Below are 16,339 nucleotides of genomic sequence, written 5' to 3'. Positions count from 1 at the left end.
GGGGGGGTTGCCCAGAGTTGTTGAGCTTCTTTTGGGGGAAGATTGCAGTTGCTGAGCTTTTGGGGGGGGCACCGCCAATCAGTCTACAGCCTGCCCAACAATGCAAATCGCACGCATCGCCACAGCCACCAATCGTCTGCATTCTCACCTCCAAAAACACACTCATCACAATCACAGACGATGGCACACACGCCTCACCACGGCCATAAATAGCCCGTCCAGTTGCCGCAGCCAATCGTCAGCAGGCATTTCCGCAGCAACCAATCACACGCCCTATCGCCACTGCCAATCTCCTGCTGGCTGCTGCCACCAATCCCCTCCCCCCCACCACTATCCATGTATAAGAAGACCCGCTATTTTTGAATATTATTTTTAAGGAAACAATATCTTCTTATACACAGAAAAATACAGTAATCAACTTTTTTATATGGAATGGGCAAGGAGCCATCTTGTCCTTTGCCTTGGGCAGCAAAAAGCCTTGGGCTGGCCCTGGGTATATGATTGCAGCTCTGAACCCAGTTCTAAATTTATGCATATACATGTCCCACTAAAGTCTCAGTAGGATTTCCATGTAATTATATTTCTGATAGGGGAATTCACCCAAAGAATGCAGTGGCTACTATTGCTGGTTGATTTGATTTATTACTGTATGATTTTTTTAAAAAGAGTGAGTGGTTTACATAACCTAAACTGGAAAAATATATAAAATCAAGTGGGGTTGTGTTCGACTAAGTCATTTTCAGAGTAGACCCATTTAAATTAAAGAAACTAAGTTAGTCATGTCAATTAACTTCAGTGGGTTTACTCTGACTGAAACCCAGATACATGCCACAAAAGAAAATGGTGTTTGGGGAAGAGAAACATCTCTAGCTGGGCTTCTACCAATATAGAAATTAGTGTGACAGTACTACCCCTTCCTCCCCTCCTGTACCCCTCCCCCAAATCTGCTCTGGAGAGAGAAGATTTTGGTGGCATAGGCATCCTGCAGGGGAGGGGGAAATCCATTCTATCCATGGCATCTAGTCTGGCAGGCAAGACACTGTTTGATTTCCCCCACAGTATTTGAATCTATGGAAATTTTGGGCAATTTCCATTAAGGTGTGTACATGAAAAAGAAAAAAGCTACAAAATGGTAATTCTCTGAATAGGAGCATCACATTCTTCTCCAGGGCTTACCCAAGACGTTTTGCAAAGCTCCAGGGCTTACCCAAGACATTTTGCAAACCCTCTCTCCATCAGTCAAATTGCATAGTAACCAAAGAGTCCCACAAGCACCTCCTTCCTATCCATGACTGTCAAATACAGTAACAATAATAACAAATTAGATAGCTAACCTTTTGAAGCCTTTTTGTGACACCAGAGATCTGGCCCTGTGCAGCTCACAGAAGTCCTCTTGAAAAATCCTTGATATGAGATCAAATGGTGGGGTGGGTGGGTTCATATATCTATCCAGGAATAATTTCAAAACCAGACCTACTGGGGAAACTCATCCCTTAGGGCCATTTCACATCTATCTCCTCAAGCATGGGAAAGTGTCGCTTGTATTGTCGTTGCATACCATTGAAATGTGAATGAGGTTTTTGGTATTTCCATGAAAATATGTGCATTTGCTACAATAAACTAGCTATGCATCATTTCCAAGCTTGCAAAAGCCTGTTAAAATGGCAGTGGCTACCATCCTATATACACCTATAGAGGAGCACACCACATTGAACACAATAGGACTTGCTTCCCAGTAAGCATGTGCTCTACCCAGTTGCTAAATATTCAGTCAACATTTGTTTACTGACCCAAAGACCCCAAGAACTAAAGGAATCACTCAGAATTGTGTGTTGTCAACAACAGAAAACCAGCTATCATCCAGTAATTGTATAATACAGTAGTGAATTTTATTTGCATTCCAGGTCTGTGGGGCAATTCAAATGCACGGTGATTTATAGTGCAATTTTTCATGTTTTTCCAATGCTATTTTATTATTACTAGATCTTCAGCAATTACTTTATTATATGAAATGTATCCTTACAGTGATTTAGTCAAGGTCTATGTCCTAATAAGGGACGCAGGTGGCGCTGTGGGTTAAACCACAGAGTCTAGGACTTGCCGATCAGAAGGTCGGTGGTTCAAATCCCTGCAACGGGGTGAGCTCCCGTTGCTCGGTCCCTGCTCTTGCCAACCTAGCAGTTCGAAAGCACCCCCAAAAGTGCAAGTAGATAAATAGGTACCGCTCTGGCGGGAAGGTAAAAGGCGTTTCCGTGCATTGCTCTGGTTCACCAGAAGCGGCTTAGTCATGCTGGCCGCATGACCCGGAAGCTGTACGCCGGCTCCCTCAGCCAATAAAGAGAGATGAGCGCCGCTACCCTAGAGTCGGCCACGACTGGACCTAATGGTCAGGGGTCCCTTTACCTTTACCTATGTCCTAGTATCCCTTTATGGAAGTGATTAAATATAAGCAATGTCAAAACCAGACACTCAACATTGAAGATAGCTGTATAACATGATAATGGCTGCTGCATCTTTATGAGACACTTGCAAAATAGTTTTGTTTTGTTTTTTAAGAAGAAATCAGTTTACCCCCTTCAAATATTGCCCGAGATACTTTTTGAAGAAAACTGGTTTACATAATGTTACAGTTAAGAGAAACTGAGATTTTCATAATCCACAGTTGGGGATCATCTTTATTAGGACCAGCCTAAATGTTTCAAAGTCATGTGCACACTTTTGAGTTCTTCAGAACTCTCTGAATGAAATGGTATGTAAATAGGGGGCGAGGAGGGAAAATAAAGTGTTTTTAAAAAATAAAATACTCTTGTTCTTGTAGCTTTGATGGCTGCATTAAGCCCAAAGATGGAGATTGCAGTCTGGATTACAGAGCCATCAATGTATGCCTTCTCAAAAGTCAGTTTCACCAAATCCAATGGACCTTACTCACAGAAAGGATACACTGCAATGGCTAACCTGTGTCCCAGCCAAGTTGTTTTTTTGTTTTGTTTGTATTGAGGGGGACGGGACCTCTAATTGTCCTTGCCAGCTTGGAAAATTTTTGTAAAGCAAGCAGAGCCGCTTACATGCTCCGCACAGCTCTCACTTTGGAATCTGGAATGATTGCTGTTGCAACATTTCACATGTTGAAAAGCCTGCATGCCCGTATTGGAATCGGAATTCATTCTGAATCTGAAAGGCAATAGTAACAACAGAGGAGAAATGGAGCCTACTAGTTCTGGCCATAATGATATCACCATGCCTCTTCAGTTAAGTATGGTGTGTATGTGGACTCAATAAATTGTCTCAACTGCTATGTGCCATATGCCATACCCTAGCATGGCCTTTGCTCCTCCTTGCTTTCATTAGTCCTTAGGTGGTGTAGTGGATTAGTGTGTCTTGTTGTTAATCAGAAGGCTGGTGGTTCAAGCCCGCCTAGAGTCCCTTCCAACTCTACAGTTCTATGATTCTATGATCTGCCTATAGGCATAAACAGGTCTCCACAGTAACAGGAGTAGAAGCGGCTCTGCTGTGAATATGGTGGATGATTGTCTGTGTTATTTTGGACGAAAACCAACATTGCTGAATTACATTAACACTCAGACCTGCCAGTTCTGCTGTTTTACATGTGTTTTACCTCCCTGCCATATATTGTTCCCATCCAGAAGACATCATTAATTTGGCAGTGTATGAATGATGACTGTTCACTTTACATGGTTGAAATATGATTCTGATATACCGGTTGTTTATTAAATAGTTTAGTACAACATTTGATTCAGAATATTTTTTTTCTTGTTTTCCTCCTCTAAAAACTAGGGGCGTCTTATGGTCGGCGGTAAATCCACATGGGGCTTTTATGTGACACCACCACCAATGAACAATTCAGAGAGGAACATCTGAGGTGTTAAAACAGAAGCTTCTGAGACCTTGGGTATACCGTAATATTTTTCTGTACTTTCACAGGGATATTTGTTAACATCTCCTGATAACTGTACAAAACTTATAGGATATTGTAGGTAATTCTTTGAATACAGAGTTGAAGAAGTAATATCACAGTATTATGTAAACAACTCTGTTTCAAGAGAAGGAAAATGTTTGTACTAGCTATTGCTCTCACAAGGAAGATTTCAGATTTTGGAGAGGGAGAAAACCCACCAATAGTTACTGCTCTTCTTCTTCATTCTTATTTTTCCCATTCTCATAATTCTAAAACTCATCTCATGAAACAGAAAGTTTGAAGATTCAGGATAAAGGGAATTGCTTCTCTACACAGAGCATAGCTAAATTAGGGAATTCGCTCCAAGAAGATGACAACCAACCTGGATGTATTTTTTAAAAGATTTATGGGGACAAGGCTACCAGAGGCTACTAGCTATAATGTTCTGTTGTACCTCACTATGCCTTTGCCTATGCATATCAGCTGTTGGAAATCACAAGTGGGTATTATTTTTATTTATTAAATTTCTATACTGCCATCCACCCAAAGATCACAGGGCAGTTTACAATATAAAAACAAAAATAAGATAGTAACAAACAAACAAAATACCCCCCTCCACCCACCCCCCCCCACACAGTGGGGTTGCTGTTGCACTCAAGTCCTGCTTACAGGATTTCTATAGGCATCTTATTAGCCACTGCAACAGGATGCTGAACTAAATGTTAGCTTGACCCATCTGGGCTCTTCTTATTTTCTCTTCATTCTAAGACTAATTCATCAGGTAAAAAAAAAAAAATCTTATCACTATATCAGCACACTGGGACAAACTTCACCTGATGGAAGTTTGATTTTCTCAAGCTGCCATTAAAGGAATAGGAAACCTGCTAGAAAACAAGAACACTACAAAAGCCATCGGAATCTGGAATCAAATTTATCTTGCCTTCGAGGGGCATGAGAAAGCTTAGGGGAGCCTCTCCTTTTTTGTATCCAAAGAATATTCCAGCCTGAGTATTTGTCCTCTCTGTTTAGATGGTTAAAATGCTAATTCCCAGCTGCCGGCAGTGTGAAGATCTGTCCAAACAAAACACTCCAGGTGATGCAAGTCTAAAGTTTTCACACCAAGCACTGTTCTTTATCCAGGGAAGAAGGAGCCGCCTGCAACCAGAGTGACATTGACAAACTTCAGAGTACACAAAAGGGCTCCTTTGCAAGCAACGCCAAGCAATTTCAGAAGGAAAGCCAATAGTCTGAACCAGCAGCTCTCTGCTTCGCCCTGTTTTTCGTACATTCTGTCTGGGGGGGGGGGGAACCCTTCTGGATAACAACACAGCCACAGTAATCCTGTCATTAGCAGCTACAGAACTGTCACATCAGTAACTCTCAAGTGGGTGTCAGCTACAGCCCTTTACTTCAGCTGCTTGCTTCATTGGGGAGAGTTTTCTTTGACTGCCAGCAAAGGGACCATGTACATTTGTCTGTCATTAATACATACAAGCTCTCCAGAGCACATATAAACAAAACAGTCATGTACACTTTGCTAAATGGGCTGCATTTCTATTTTCTATTTCTTTTTGTAGCCAGCCCAAATGAAGCCTACGTGAAAAGCCCTGCATAGAAAGCAGTGTGGGATAACTTGCTTGTAATCTGTCATGTACGATAGAGCAATTGCTACTCACTTCACTTACCCTATTCCAACACTGGGAAATAGATTATTTTTAGACATGCTTTGTACACAACCTAGCATTCAAACTGGGGACAACCTACCCAGCCTCCTGTGGATTATGATGAACATTTTTGAATATAATGGGGAAAGTCCTTCCTTCTTACTATATCATCTTTTGTGTCAATATTAGTGCAAAACAAGCAGAACTTGACGGTTCAGCATCACCAAGTGCTTTTTTATTCTCCACTGCAAAAACATTTTCAGTTTTGACACTTTTTTGATCACTAGAAAGGATAAAAATGATCCACTGTAAGGTCTCTCACACACCTTGCACTGAGTTTCCTTTCTATCAGTCATCGTTTCTCCATGACAGTAGGATGTGTCCCATATCACATAATTTACCCGTTTCCCCATGAAAATTCTCACAGGAACAAAAAAAAATTATGTAAGTGTACATTTATAATATTACATATGTACACTTACATCTGAAAAATAAATGATTGTTTATCTGACAGGAAACAGGATAAATGACAACTCTAGATGAAAGAATTTATAAATATAATGTCTTAAGAAAAAGAAGAGCAAGCCAAATGATTTATATTACATATGTCCCCATGAAGCAGAGATTTTGAACTTCTGCAAACAAAACATAAGCCTCTTAATGGGTTTATTCTACAGAAAATGTTGTTTTCTTCACTGGAATGCTGAGTGACATCTATAGCAATCCCATTTTCTCATCAACCCTGCTTGGCTTCTGCAGTTTCTTTTTGAAACGTTTAGGCTGCAATCAAGCACACCTCAAGGCTACTTAAATGCCATCAGCTTCAATAGGATTTAGGAAGGTTGTATACCAGATTTGCAATGCTAAAAGAACTGAAACCTAATCCTCACATCTGCACACACACTAGTGCTCCCAAGCCTCTCTGTCCAAAGCGACTGCCCACATCATCTGAGAAGACAACCTCAAAATGTCAGTAGTAAAAACACAAAGTCTATATGTACATCTGTACACACACCCTTGCACACACCAAAATAGGCTATAAGATATTGCAGCCAACTGGGGTTTTTAACAGACCTACAACCAAGGGACTGTCTCCAGCTCTATAAGAGAATCTTTTGCACATGCCCTATTTTAGCCCCAGCAGGGCTGAGGAGATGGCCTGTTGCTCCAGCAGTCAGTTGGTAAAAGCCGGTGCCCTTTTACATTGTGCATAATTTTAAGCAGCAGTCATCCTTGGAATCAGATGCAGGGAAAAGGCTACATCAGGTGGTTCCTGGGGCAACTCTCCCATGAGAGCCTCTGGAAAGGCTTTCTGCAGACATGGTTCCTACCTTAGTCTTCCCCATTATCCAGGTCACCAGAGTCCCAAACCAGATACATGGCATTTTTCAACAGCAGCCATATACCTATGGAGGCAGTCCTGTGATCTTATCATTGGTGTATGGCAAATAGTACTTGTTGTAGAGTTTGTATTTGACCTAAAGGCTTATTTACACACTAGAGGAGGGCCACTTTTGACAAGCTTGAAAAATAAAATAAAGTCACAAAACCCCCAGTCTCTATACATCTGTTGTGACTTCTTTCTTTAAGGCTATTTCCCTCCACCATCTTAAATAAAATCTGTTGAACCAGCAATAGAGGCTGCAAAGGTTTGTGTTGTGGTGGGACAACAACTTCTACCTACACAGACAAGTGATTTCAAGTTGTTGCGGGGTCAATATTCTGGGTCACTCACAGGTCACTTGTGTTTGCATATAACTCTTGAACTTTACTCACTCCTGCATAGCAAAACTAAAAACCCACTATGGTTTACATGATTTGTTATTCCCAGATGACAGAGAGGTGATCTTGCCACAGACGATTGACTGTCTTCACCTTCTGATTCACACAATGAAAATGTAAAGAAATCAGAGGCTGAAATTAGTCAATTTGTTGATTCCCAGGATAATCATAGAATCATAGAGTTGGAAGAGACCACAAGGGCCATCGAGTCCAACCCCCTGCCATGCAGGAAACACCAATCAATGGTGTAAACAGAACATTTCTAAAATAATATATCTCACTCATTAATAAATACCATTTTTAATGTTGGGATGTGTAGAACCCAATGCTCTCTTGTTAATTTTCTTAGAGCAAGTTCACTTTTTAATTGTATGGTAAGATCCACAAATTCCTACTAGGCCCTTAAATTGTACTACTACTTTGTTCAGATGTTACTGTAATTGCAAGAAACCAGGAGCAAGGGAGATTTGAGCACATGCAATATACAATGGTACCTTGGGTTACTGAAGCTTCAGGTTACAGACGCTTCAGGTTACAGACTCCGCTAACCCAGAAATAGTACCTCAGGTTTACTTTACCTCAGGATGAGAACAGAAACCGCGTGGCAGCAGCACAGCGGCAGTGGGAGGCCCCATTAGCTAAACTGGTACCCCAGGTTAAGAACAGTTTCAGGTTAAGAACTGACCCCCAGAACGAATTAAGTTCTTAACCCGAGGTACCACTGTAATAATTAAGAATAAACAAGCCAAAATAGACATGACAGATAAAGCATTTGCACATATAAATGTCCCATGTGTGCTATACCATATAAAACACATGTACAACGAAAGTCAGCCCATTCACATGTAGGAGTTCGCAGGGAAGCAGGCCACTTTCCTTGGATACTCAATCATCAGCTTGCTAACTGGGCAGCAACTCTTCATCCAGGCTTTTAGCAGAGGCTGAGACACTGTGCCAGCTGTCACCTGCCACATATCTTGGTTTTTGGTAACCTTAGCGGATGTTTTATACTATGCATTTATTGATGTTATTGTTTATGAATGTATAGTTTATTGTTCTTTAACCAACCGAGCCTTATGCATACATACACTCATACTAACACATTCACCACAAAGCCAAGTTAAGTATCAGAATAAGTACATATAGAATACATTATCATACAAAATGTTTGTAAATATTCCCTCACAAAAATAGAGCAATAGATTTATTATAAGCTATACGATCTTCAGATGCAGTTGATAGCTTTTCCATCTCTTTAGCCAGTTTAACCAACTTGCTGGTTCCAGAGTTTTACTTAAAGGACGGCCTTACTAAAGATGATTCATATATTTTTATGTGTAACCTGTCCAGGAATCATTTTGACAAAGGGTGCACCTATCAGTTTATTAAGCAAGTAAGCAAGCAAGCAAGCAAGCACACACAAACCAGCTGTGCATTTTATATGAGATGGAGCAGACATTAGACTCTTATGCAGGAAAGAGCCTTATTTTTGTCCACCTTAAGAGTTTTGGCTCTATGAACTGCCTTTCTAGAACAGATGATGGTCTAGCCATGCCAGCAAAGTGTCTACCAAAGTGGCCAGGCATCTACCTCTGAATAAAAGTTCCCTAGCAGGACATGGCAGTGAGGGCCACCACCAGTTCTGCATCCATTGCACCTCATAACACTAAGGTTCTTTTTAGCTCTCATAACTAACAGCTGTTGATACTTACTCCTTGCTATTAAAGTAATGTATGAACCAGTCCATAGTTCAACCTGTGAGCAAGGCTTGCCACTTCTAGGTACTGACTGGATATTTATTATCTTGAAATCGGGCCTTTTATGAGTTGAAACATTCCAGAGCAAAAGTAAGTACTGGGCTGTCTTATTTAAAATACTTTTATTGTGTTCTCTCAGTAACAAACTGAGTGTATTCTCTGCGGAATGTAGCCAATAACATGCTGACCCCGTTGAAGTAAATTAGAACTTTGTTATGGCTTCACGAGAGACATGATTTTATCCATTAGTCCAAGTTCATTCTAACCCATTTTCTAAGGAGAGGTGTAGCAGTAGATTATTTATGTTCCTTAGGACAACTGAGAAGGAATTTAGCTGTGGATATGAATCATTTGTGGTCATAAAGAATAGATAGCTAATAAGAAGAATGTGGTGTAAAGATAAGGAAGCAAATTAGCAATGTAATTAGGAGATAATTAGAAGAGAGCCAGGGTGACCCAATAGATACAGAGCTGGACCTGGATTTAATCTCAGCTCTTCCATGTATTCACTGGATAGCTTTGTGAGTTCATTATCTCACAGTTTCCGCTCCCAATGGGCACAATATCAATATCAGCGACCTAACCACACAGGACTGTGAGTGGAAGCGATAAATAACAATGCCATATTGAGGGTCAAACAAGAGGTGAAGTGTCATGTCATGACCTCAAACAGAAGCATGTGGCTCAGCAAGGCAGTCCAGGGTTGCAGCACATTAGAGAGTTCCAAGCTGGCAGCTTACTCCAACAAAAGCTAGAGGCTGTCTGTGAGTTTATAGAACTCTCTAGTCCAAACTACCCCTGTGGCTTCTTAAAGGGACTGGCCTGGAGGCAAACAGGTTGTGCCTCTCATGGCTTCCTGCTCAGCTTTGGGCAGATATGGAGCAGGAGATCCTTGAATGCTGCAAGGAATTGGGCTTGGGGCGGTGATGGCTGTGAAGGCCCTGAGTCAGTAGAAACCGTATAAAGTTAAAAACAGACAACAATTAATCAAAGTCACTCTCAGTAACCAAACAGTGGGGAAATAACTGTTTTCAACTCCCCTCCCCCCATGCCTTATAGCTGTGTGTGTGTGTGTGTGTGTGTGTGTGTGTGTGTGTGTGTGATTTGAGGGAGTTGTGGCAGGAAAGGCGAGATAAACCCTCTCAATGCACTGCAATTCTGATAACAATCACACACAGATCTCGATGACTGCAATTAATTTAAGAGAAACGAGAGTTATGGTTGCAAGCTACACATTAAACCAGCCTTCCCTCCAGATGTTTCAGACTATGATGCCCATCAGTTTGAGACAGCTTGACCAATGGTCAGGGATGATGAGAGCTGTGATCCAAAATGTCTGGAGGCAATGAGGGTAGTTCATGAATAGCTAACCTGTGGCCCTCCATATGTTGGACTTGCAGCTCCATCATCCCTGATCACTGGACACAATGAATGGCTCCGATGGGAGTTTGCAGGGGGCTGATCAAAGTAGTAGTTCACTTTTGCCATGCTCAGGAGGGCACTGTAACAACCACAGCACAAGCACTCTTGGTACTACCACCCTTACATATTTCAGCTTTTTATGATCGGGGTCTAAATATAGTAACCTTTTGCCTATTTTATTAACCTGAAAGCTGTGATCCTACTGAGACTGTAATGTGTAAAAAGCCTATTGAAGTTTACTGGTAAGAACATGGCCTGATTTCACACAGGCTCTGTGCAGCAAAGCCTTTTTACGTGAAGCATAAGCTAATATTCAAATATTAACGTTAATGCACCAAAACAAGGCTTAATTTCTGCCAAAAGCCATAGTGTTGTTTTAGCTAATAAGTGAGATATTTCTTGTTTGATTGAAACAGTAGATGGAATGGGTATGCATTAGCATATCACCTAACAATTGACATAATGAGCAAAGAAGTATGTTTTCTGTTCTCCTTCCCAGGCTGCAGAGTACTCACTAAAGCAAATATTCAGCTAGAGTTTAATTTCTCTCTGAAGAAAATAAGAGGTTATAAACAATTAGAAAAAAAAATAGTGGTAATTACTGGCATTAATTTAAATACTTTGCTACTAACATTTATTCCTGTGAATGTGCTTCAGATTTACATGATAAGAGGAAAGAAATTACCTTTTTTATTTCTCAGTTATTTGTTTTTATATAGGGATTTGTTTGAGCAATTCACACGGGAGATTAGTCTAGTTCAGAGACAAAGGGCCTAATTCTAGACTCCTTTTTCAAGGAGTGTCTTGCCAGAGAATCACATTGCCACATAATCCCTCCCAAAAGCTGCATCTTGAAAACTTTCATGCCATATACACCAAAGGTGAGATAGAACTCAGGCTTGCAGGATCTATTTTGATTTTCATTAAAGCCCCAAGATTCACCAACCAGATGCAAAAGTCATGCACTTAAAGAATTCTAAGTCCAGAATGTGTGAATGATGCTACCCTATAAAAGTGCCTTTGCAGACACATCCAAATTAGCCAACAGTTCTCATGAGATTCAGCACTTACTGAGCTCTGCCCACCAAAGGCTGATGATCTGCTCCATCACCAATATTCTCCACTGCCATTGGGACATGTTGCCCGCGGCTTGGATCTCCCTTAGAGCATCAGGTCTTCTTGTTCTTCCTTTACCTCTTCTCTTCCCAACCTCAGAAGCACCCATACTGAGGCAGCACTGGGAAGATAATCACCTGCTGCAGCTAAACTATCACTATTATAAGTAATAACTACCAACAGCTGCCATGTGGCAAGACATGTTCTGCCACAAATAGCTCAGCCTCTTTTTTTCTAATGGTAAAGCTAGGCACAGAAAACTGTGTCTTTATCACACTGAAACCCCAGAATTTATTACCATCCAAGTACTACAGCCCATGAAATTGCTTTTCAGGTTACACTCATTATGTTCCATTTTCAATCTGTAACCTCATAGATTTGTGTAAAAGGGAACACAAACTATTTCCCAGGACAATTTAACAGGCAAACTGATCCCTATCAGCACAAAGTGAGATGGTAATGCTTTGATGCCATAACCACGAAAGCAGAACTAACTTTTAGAGTGGAAGCTGAGCTATCAAGGGGAGGGTTCATGTTTTCAAGCTGCAGTGACAAGCCAAATTAAGTTGTATTTTAAAATGCTCTGGCCTGGCCAGATATCCATTAATTTAAGGGGTCACACAAATTGAAACTCCCTCGCTCCAGAATGTCACAAGCGGCAGAATACAATGGATGATAGACGGTAATGCTACTGGTAGCACAACAGAGAACTTTTCATTTCACAATACCATGTGGGGCACCCTTTACACCTGATGCTCAGTATAACTGAAAGGGCAGCACAAACCTTATAAATCCTCATCTTCCTTCTCAATGAAGTGCTGTTCTTCCTGTTGCTGATGCTGGCAATGTCACCAGCTAGCATTATTACAGGAAATGTTGTTTGTCATTTTGTGTGTCATTTATTCTGATACACAATGTACAGTTAAAACACAATATGTGGCACATTGCTGCATGGCGCATACAAAGGGACTGATATTCAACCAGTTAAAGAAAAGCTCAGTAGAAAACAGTGTGCAAAACTTCAGTAGCTTCCATTTATTTAAAGCATTAACTTATTGGAATTATAATGGAAAGAGAGCATTGTGCAAATGACAAAACTACTGTTACTAGAAGACACTGCCCAGACCCTTGACAGAATCAAATTGAGGCCTCTTTTTCCGAAAAAAAGTGCAATGTACTTTGTGGTAATCTTTACTCCTGAGCACTTGTGAGCTGTGTCAAGTTGCCACTGCTTTGATTGCCAAAATTCTGGCACCAAGATTTAACCATGAAATAGCAGCATAAAGAATTCAGCAGATGCTCAGAGGCAGTCAAATCTTGGTGCCAGAATTTCCACCAGGGAAAAGCAGCATATAAAACTAAAACAATGGAAAAGCAAAATATAAAATATAAAAACTCAACTCAACCTACTCCCAAAGGAGAAAAAGTATTTACAGTAGAACTTCTACAGTACTTACAACTGCCTCCACTCGCGGATGTTCCAAGTTGCGACCATGTGGCAAACCCACCAGTTACTTCTGAGTTTGCCACTGTTCGCGCATGCGCAGGAGTGGCGATCTCCATCCATGCATGCTCAGAAGCGGGAAATCGCCACCCACGCCTGCACACAACGGCACCTCTCCCAGCAACCTGTTTCGCCATAAGGATGGTCCTCCAGAACGGATTGTGGTCGTGAGTAGAGGTTCCACTGTATAAGAAAATATCTAAGAACGAAATACATTTGGATCCACCCACTTTTGCCTCTTGCCCAGCCTCCCCACACACCCGGAAAAGATGGTCCCCAAAATGAATGTAGTGGAGAAAAGTTTCCCCACTGATGTAAAGTCAAAGTAGTTTGACTGCCCTTTTTTTTTTTAAGCGAGAGAGCATTCAAACTACTTTACATTAAAGGTAATGTCATGCTTGTCCATAGCAATGTCATGCTTGCCCAGAGTGTAAATCACACTAAATACATTGTTAGGACTTACTTATATTACCTGCATAAGGTAGGTTTTGCATGTTTCCAACAACGACCAGGTGTTGTTCCCACATTAGATCCAGATGCTGCATTTGGTGCAGAATGCAAGAGCAAGGCTTCTAACTGGAGCAGCCTACCACCAGCATATAAAGCCTTTGCTGAAGGAGCTGTATGGTTTCGCTGCTGGTATACACCACACTTTACTTGATCTTAGCCAAAAGGCTTTACAGCATGGAAGTCTTTCAACACTGCCCATTGCACCACCTACATCTAACAGGCAGTGGATGCAATCAAGGCTGAAACAGTGAATGCATGCTGGCAGAACTTGTGGAAGGAATGTGTGCACAATTTCAAGGGATTTCCAAGCATTGCCACTGAGGTGGAGGACATTGTGCAAATGTCTAGGTGGATGGTGATGGCTTTGCTGGCCTCATCCAGGAAGAAGTGGAATCGCTAAATGAGGGTCCACAGGTACTGACTGTCAAATATCTGGAGGAACTAATCAGATCAAGTTCAGAATGTGAGCATGAGGATGGCAAGCACGAGCCAGCAAGCTGGAACCTGCAGAAATTTTATCAACTCTTCCAAGTAATAAAGAAGGCAAATGATCTAATTGCATAATTTGACCCAACTACGGAACGCTGCTTCAAGATCATCCATGGAATTACAGACACTCTGAGACCATGCAAGGAAATTTTTGATAAGCTCAAGAGACAATAGCAACAGTTGACCCAATCACAATGTTCCTCACAAAGGAACCATCACCAGTAGCAGCAGCAGCACATGTGCCCAGGCAACCCACCTCTGGATCTGAACCAGTCAAGCACTTCTTTTGTCTACCAATCAACCCCTGTGGTCCTCATATCTTCTGTATCAGCAGCCAGTGAGAGAGAGAGAGAGAGAGGAGAAAGCCTAAGAGGAAGACTGGAAGCCTCATTTGTCCCACACAGTTCAGTGATTAAATATTAAAAACCCAGTGGTTTTTTTCCAGTTTTCTAAAGGGTGTTCTGGCTTTACACAGCAAGCCTTCCCAGGGGCTTGATCCCAGCAATGCATACTGTTGATTTATGTGAATTGCAGGACCGAATGTTAATAATCTTTTATTGTATATTGATGTTTAGAATTACTGTACATAACTTACATTTTCTAGATATAAAGTAATTATTTATTTTTATTTTTGAAAATACTATCCAAAGCTATTATACATTCTCTTCAAATTAGAAGGAGGGCAAGCTTTCTGTGAAGGTCATATTAGAAAACAGCAGCTATGTATAACATGGTCACAGAAAAGGAATGCCAAACCAGAGAGAGCACAGCACGACAAATGATGTGCAGGAGAAAATACAGGAGGGCTAACCATTTTGAGAGAGCAGTGAAGTAGAATACTAATTTTAGAACAAAACTCAAAACCAAAGCCAAGATCCTGTCATTAAAAGAACTGTGCATGTCGCAGAACAAAACATTAAGACGTAGAAGAATCAGCTAGCTTGGGGTGCATCCACATATATGTTAATTCAAAAGCCAAGCTACTATAGAAGTGTACTCACTGCCAATGTAGATTCAAAAAGTTCTCTGAAGAACTCAGCTCAGTTCCATATATTTCCACACATTTGGGGAAGAAACTGTACACTACTGATTGGTTGAAACAATGCTGTCAAAATAATAATATTAAATGATTCTGCTGTTTAAAAGGGTGGGAGGGGAGAATGGGTATTTACAGTGCAATCCTAACCATGTTTACTTAGAAGACCCAATGAATTCAGGATGCAGCCTTGGAGATTTAGTTTGGAAATATAATGTGATCTGCATACTGTACTGTGCACATATTGGGGTGTCAATAGTGCTTCTGAATCAACAAATTGCCCTCCATATGAAACTAACTGGGAGGGCTAGAGTTAGTAAAAATGCAAGGTGAACACTGAGTATTTTCTATTCTTGATGAAGAGGCAATGGTCAAACGGGGAACGATCGTCACTCATGCATAGAGCATCTACTTTGCATGCAGGTCGCAGATTCAGTCCAAAGCATCTCCTTTTAGGGCTGGAAATGTCCTCTGCATGAAAACTTGGAGAGCTGCTATCAGACAGTGCTGACAGTACTGAGGTATGACCCAGCTCGGTATAAAGCAGCTTCCTATGTGCCTAATATATGACAGAAGGGCTCACTCATTTTGCCTGGATGAAATTAGTGATTGAGGACCAGACTGCATATTGTGCCAAGAAGCCAGTGATTTCAATTTTTGAATACTTAATGCAGTGCAGTGAGTCTGTTAATTTGCTTCGGAGAGCATCAAGAGTATGTGAACATCTAACCATTCCTCTTCTTCCACGTTACCCAATCTCTCTCTGTCAGTACACAGAGAGAGAGAGAGGTTACTATTTGCTCTGTGTTTTGAAAAATATATTTGCCTGTATTTTCCCCTGGCACAGCAAACAGCACTTGATGAGGTTATCTATATCTGAAAAACGGCGTGAGAAAATGATTAGAACACCCCCATACCACTCCTCCAAGCAAATTTGCAACACCACATTGCCATGAGTGTACCAATTGCTTCACTTTCCCTGTGAATGGAAGCACATATTGTAGCCATCCTCCTTACAAAGCAGGTATACAACAAGTCTGGAATCCCAGTAAAGTTTTGGAGGTCCATTACTGTGTGCAGTTATTGTCAGTTTGCATTTCTTAGTACAAAAAGTATTGATCTGAGGGGTAGAGGTCTTTCCTG

At 41.1% G+C, this 16,339-nt stretch overlaps 1 protein-coding gene across 12 annotated transcripts in view; it reads right to left on the bottom strand.

Moving 5' to 3' along the window:
* The window catches only part of JADE1 (jade family PHD finger 1), a 169,066-nt gene that overhangs the window by 90,857 nt on the left and 61,870 nt on the right, over window positions 1-16,339 (bottom strand). For 2 of the 12 annotated variants that reach the window (XM_083519962.1, XM_083519956.1), the window contains one exon: window positions 15,162-15,265. The exons of 8 other annotated variants lie outside the window; for them this stretch is intronic. The gene's annotated coding sequence lies outside the window, so the exon portion shown is untranslated. Of the gene's footprint in view, window positions 1-11,626; window positions 11,886-15,161; window positions 15,266-16,339 lie in introns of those variants that run through there. 2 more of the 12 variants (XM_083519957.1, XM_083519950.1) reach the window with 2 other exon arrangements.

The sequence above is a fragment of the Podarcis liolepis genome (genome assembly GCF_965112155.1).
Source record: "Podarcis liolepis genome assembly, chromosome: 9".
Taxonomy (NCBI): domain Eukaryota; kingdom Metazoa; phylum Chordata; class Lepidosauria; order Squamata; family Lacertidae; genus Podarcis; species Podarcis liolepis.
The sequence above is the reverse complement of the archived record's forward strand: the minus strand, read 5'-3'. Positions and strand labels throughout refer to the sequence as shown.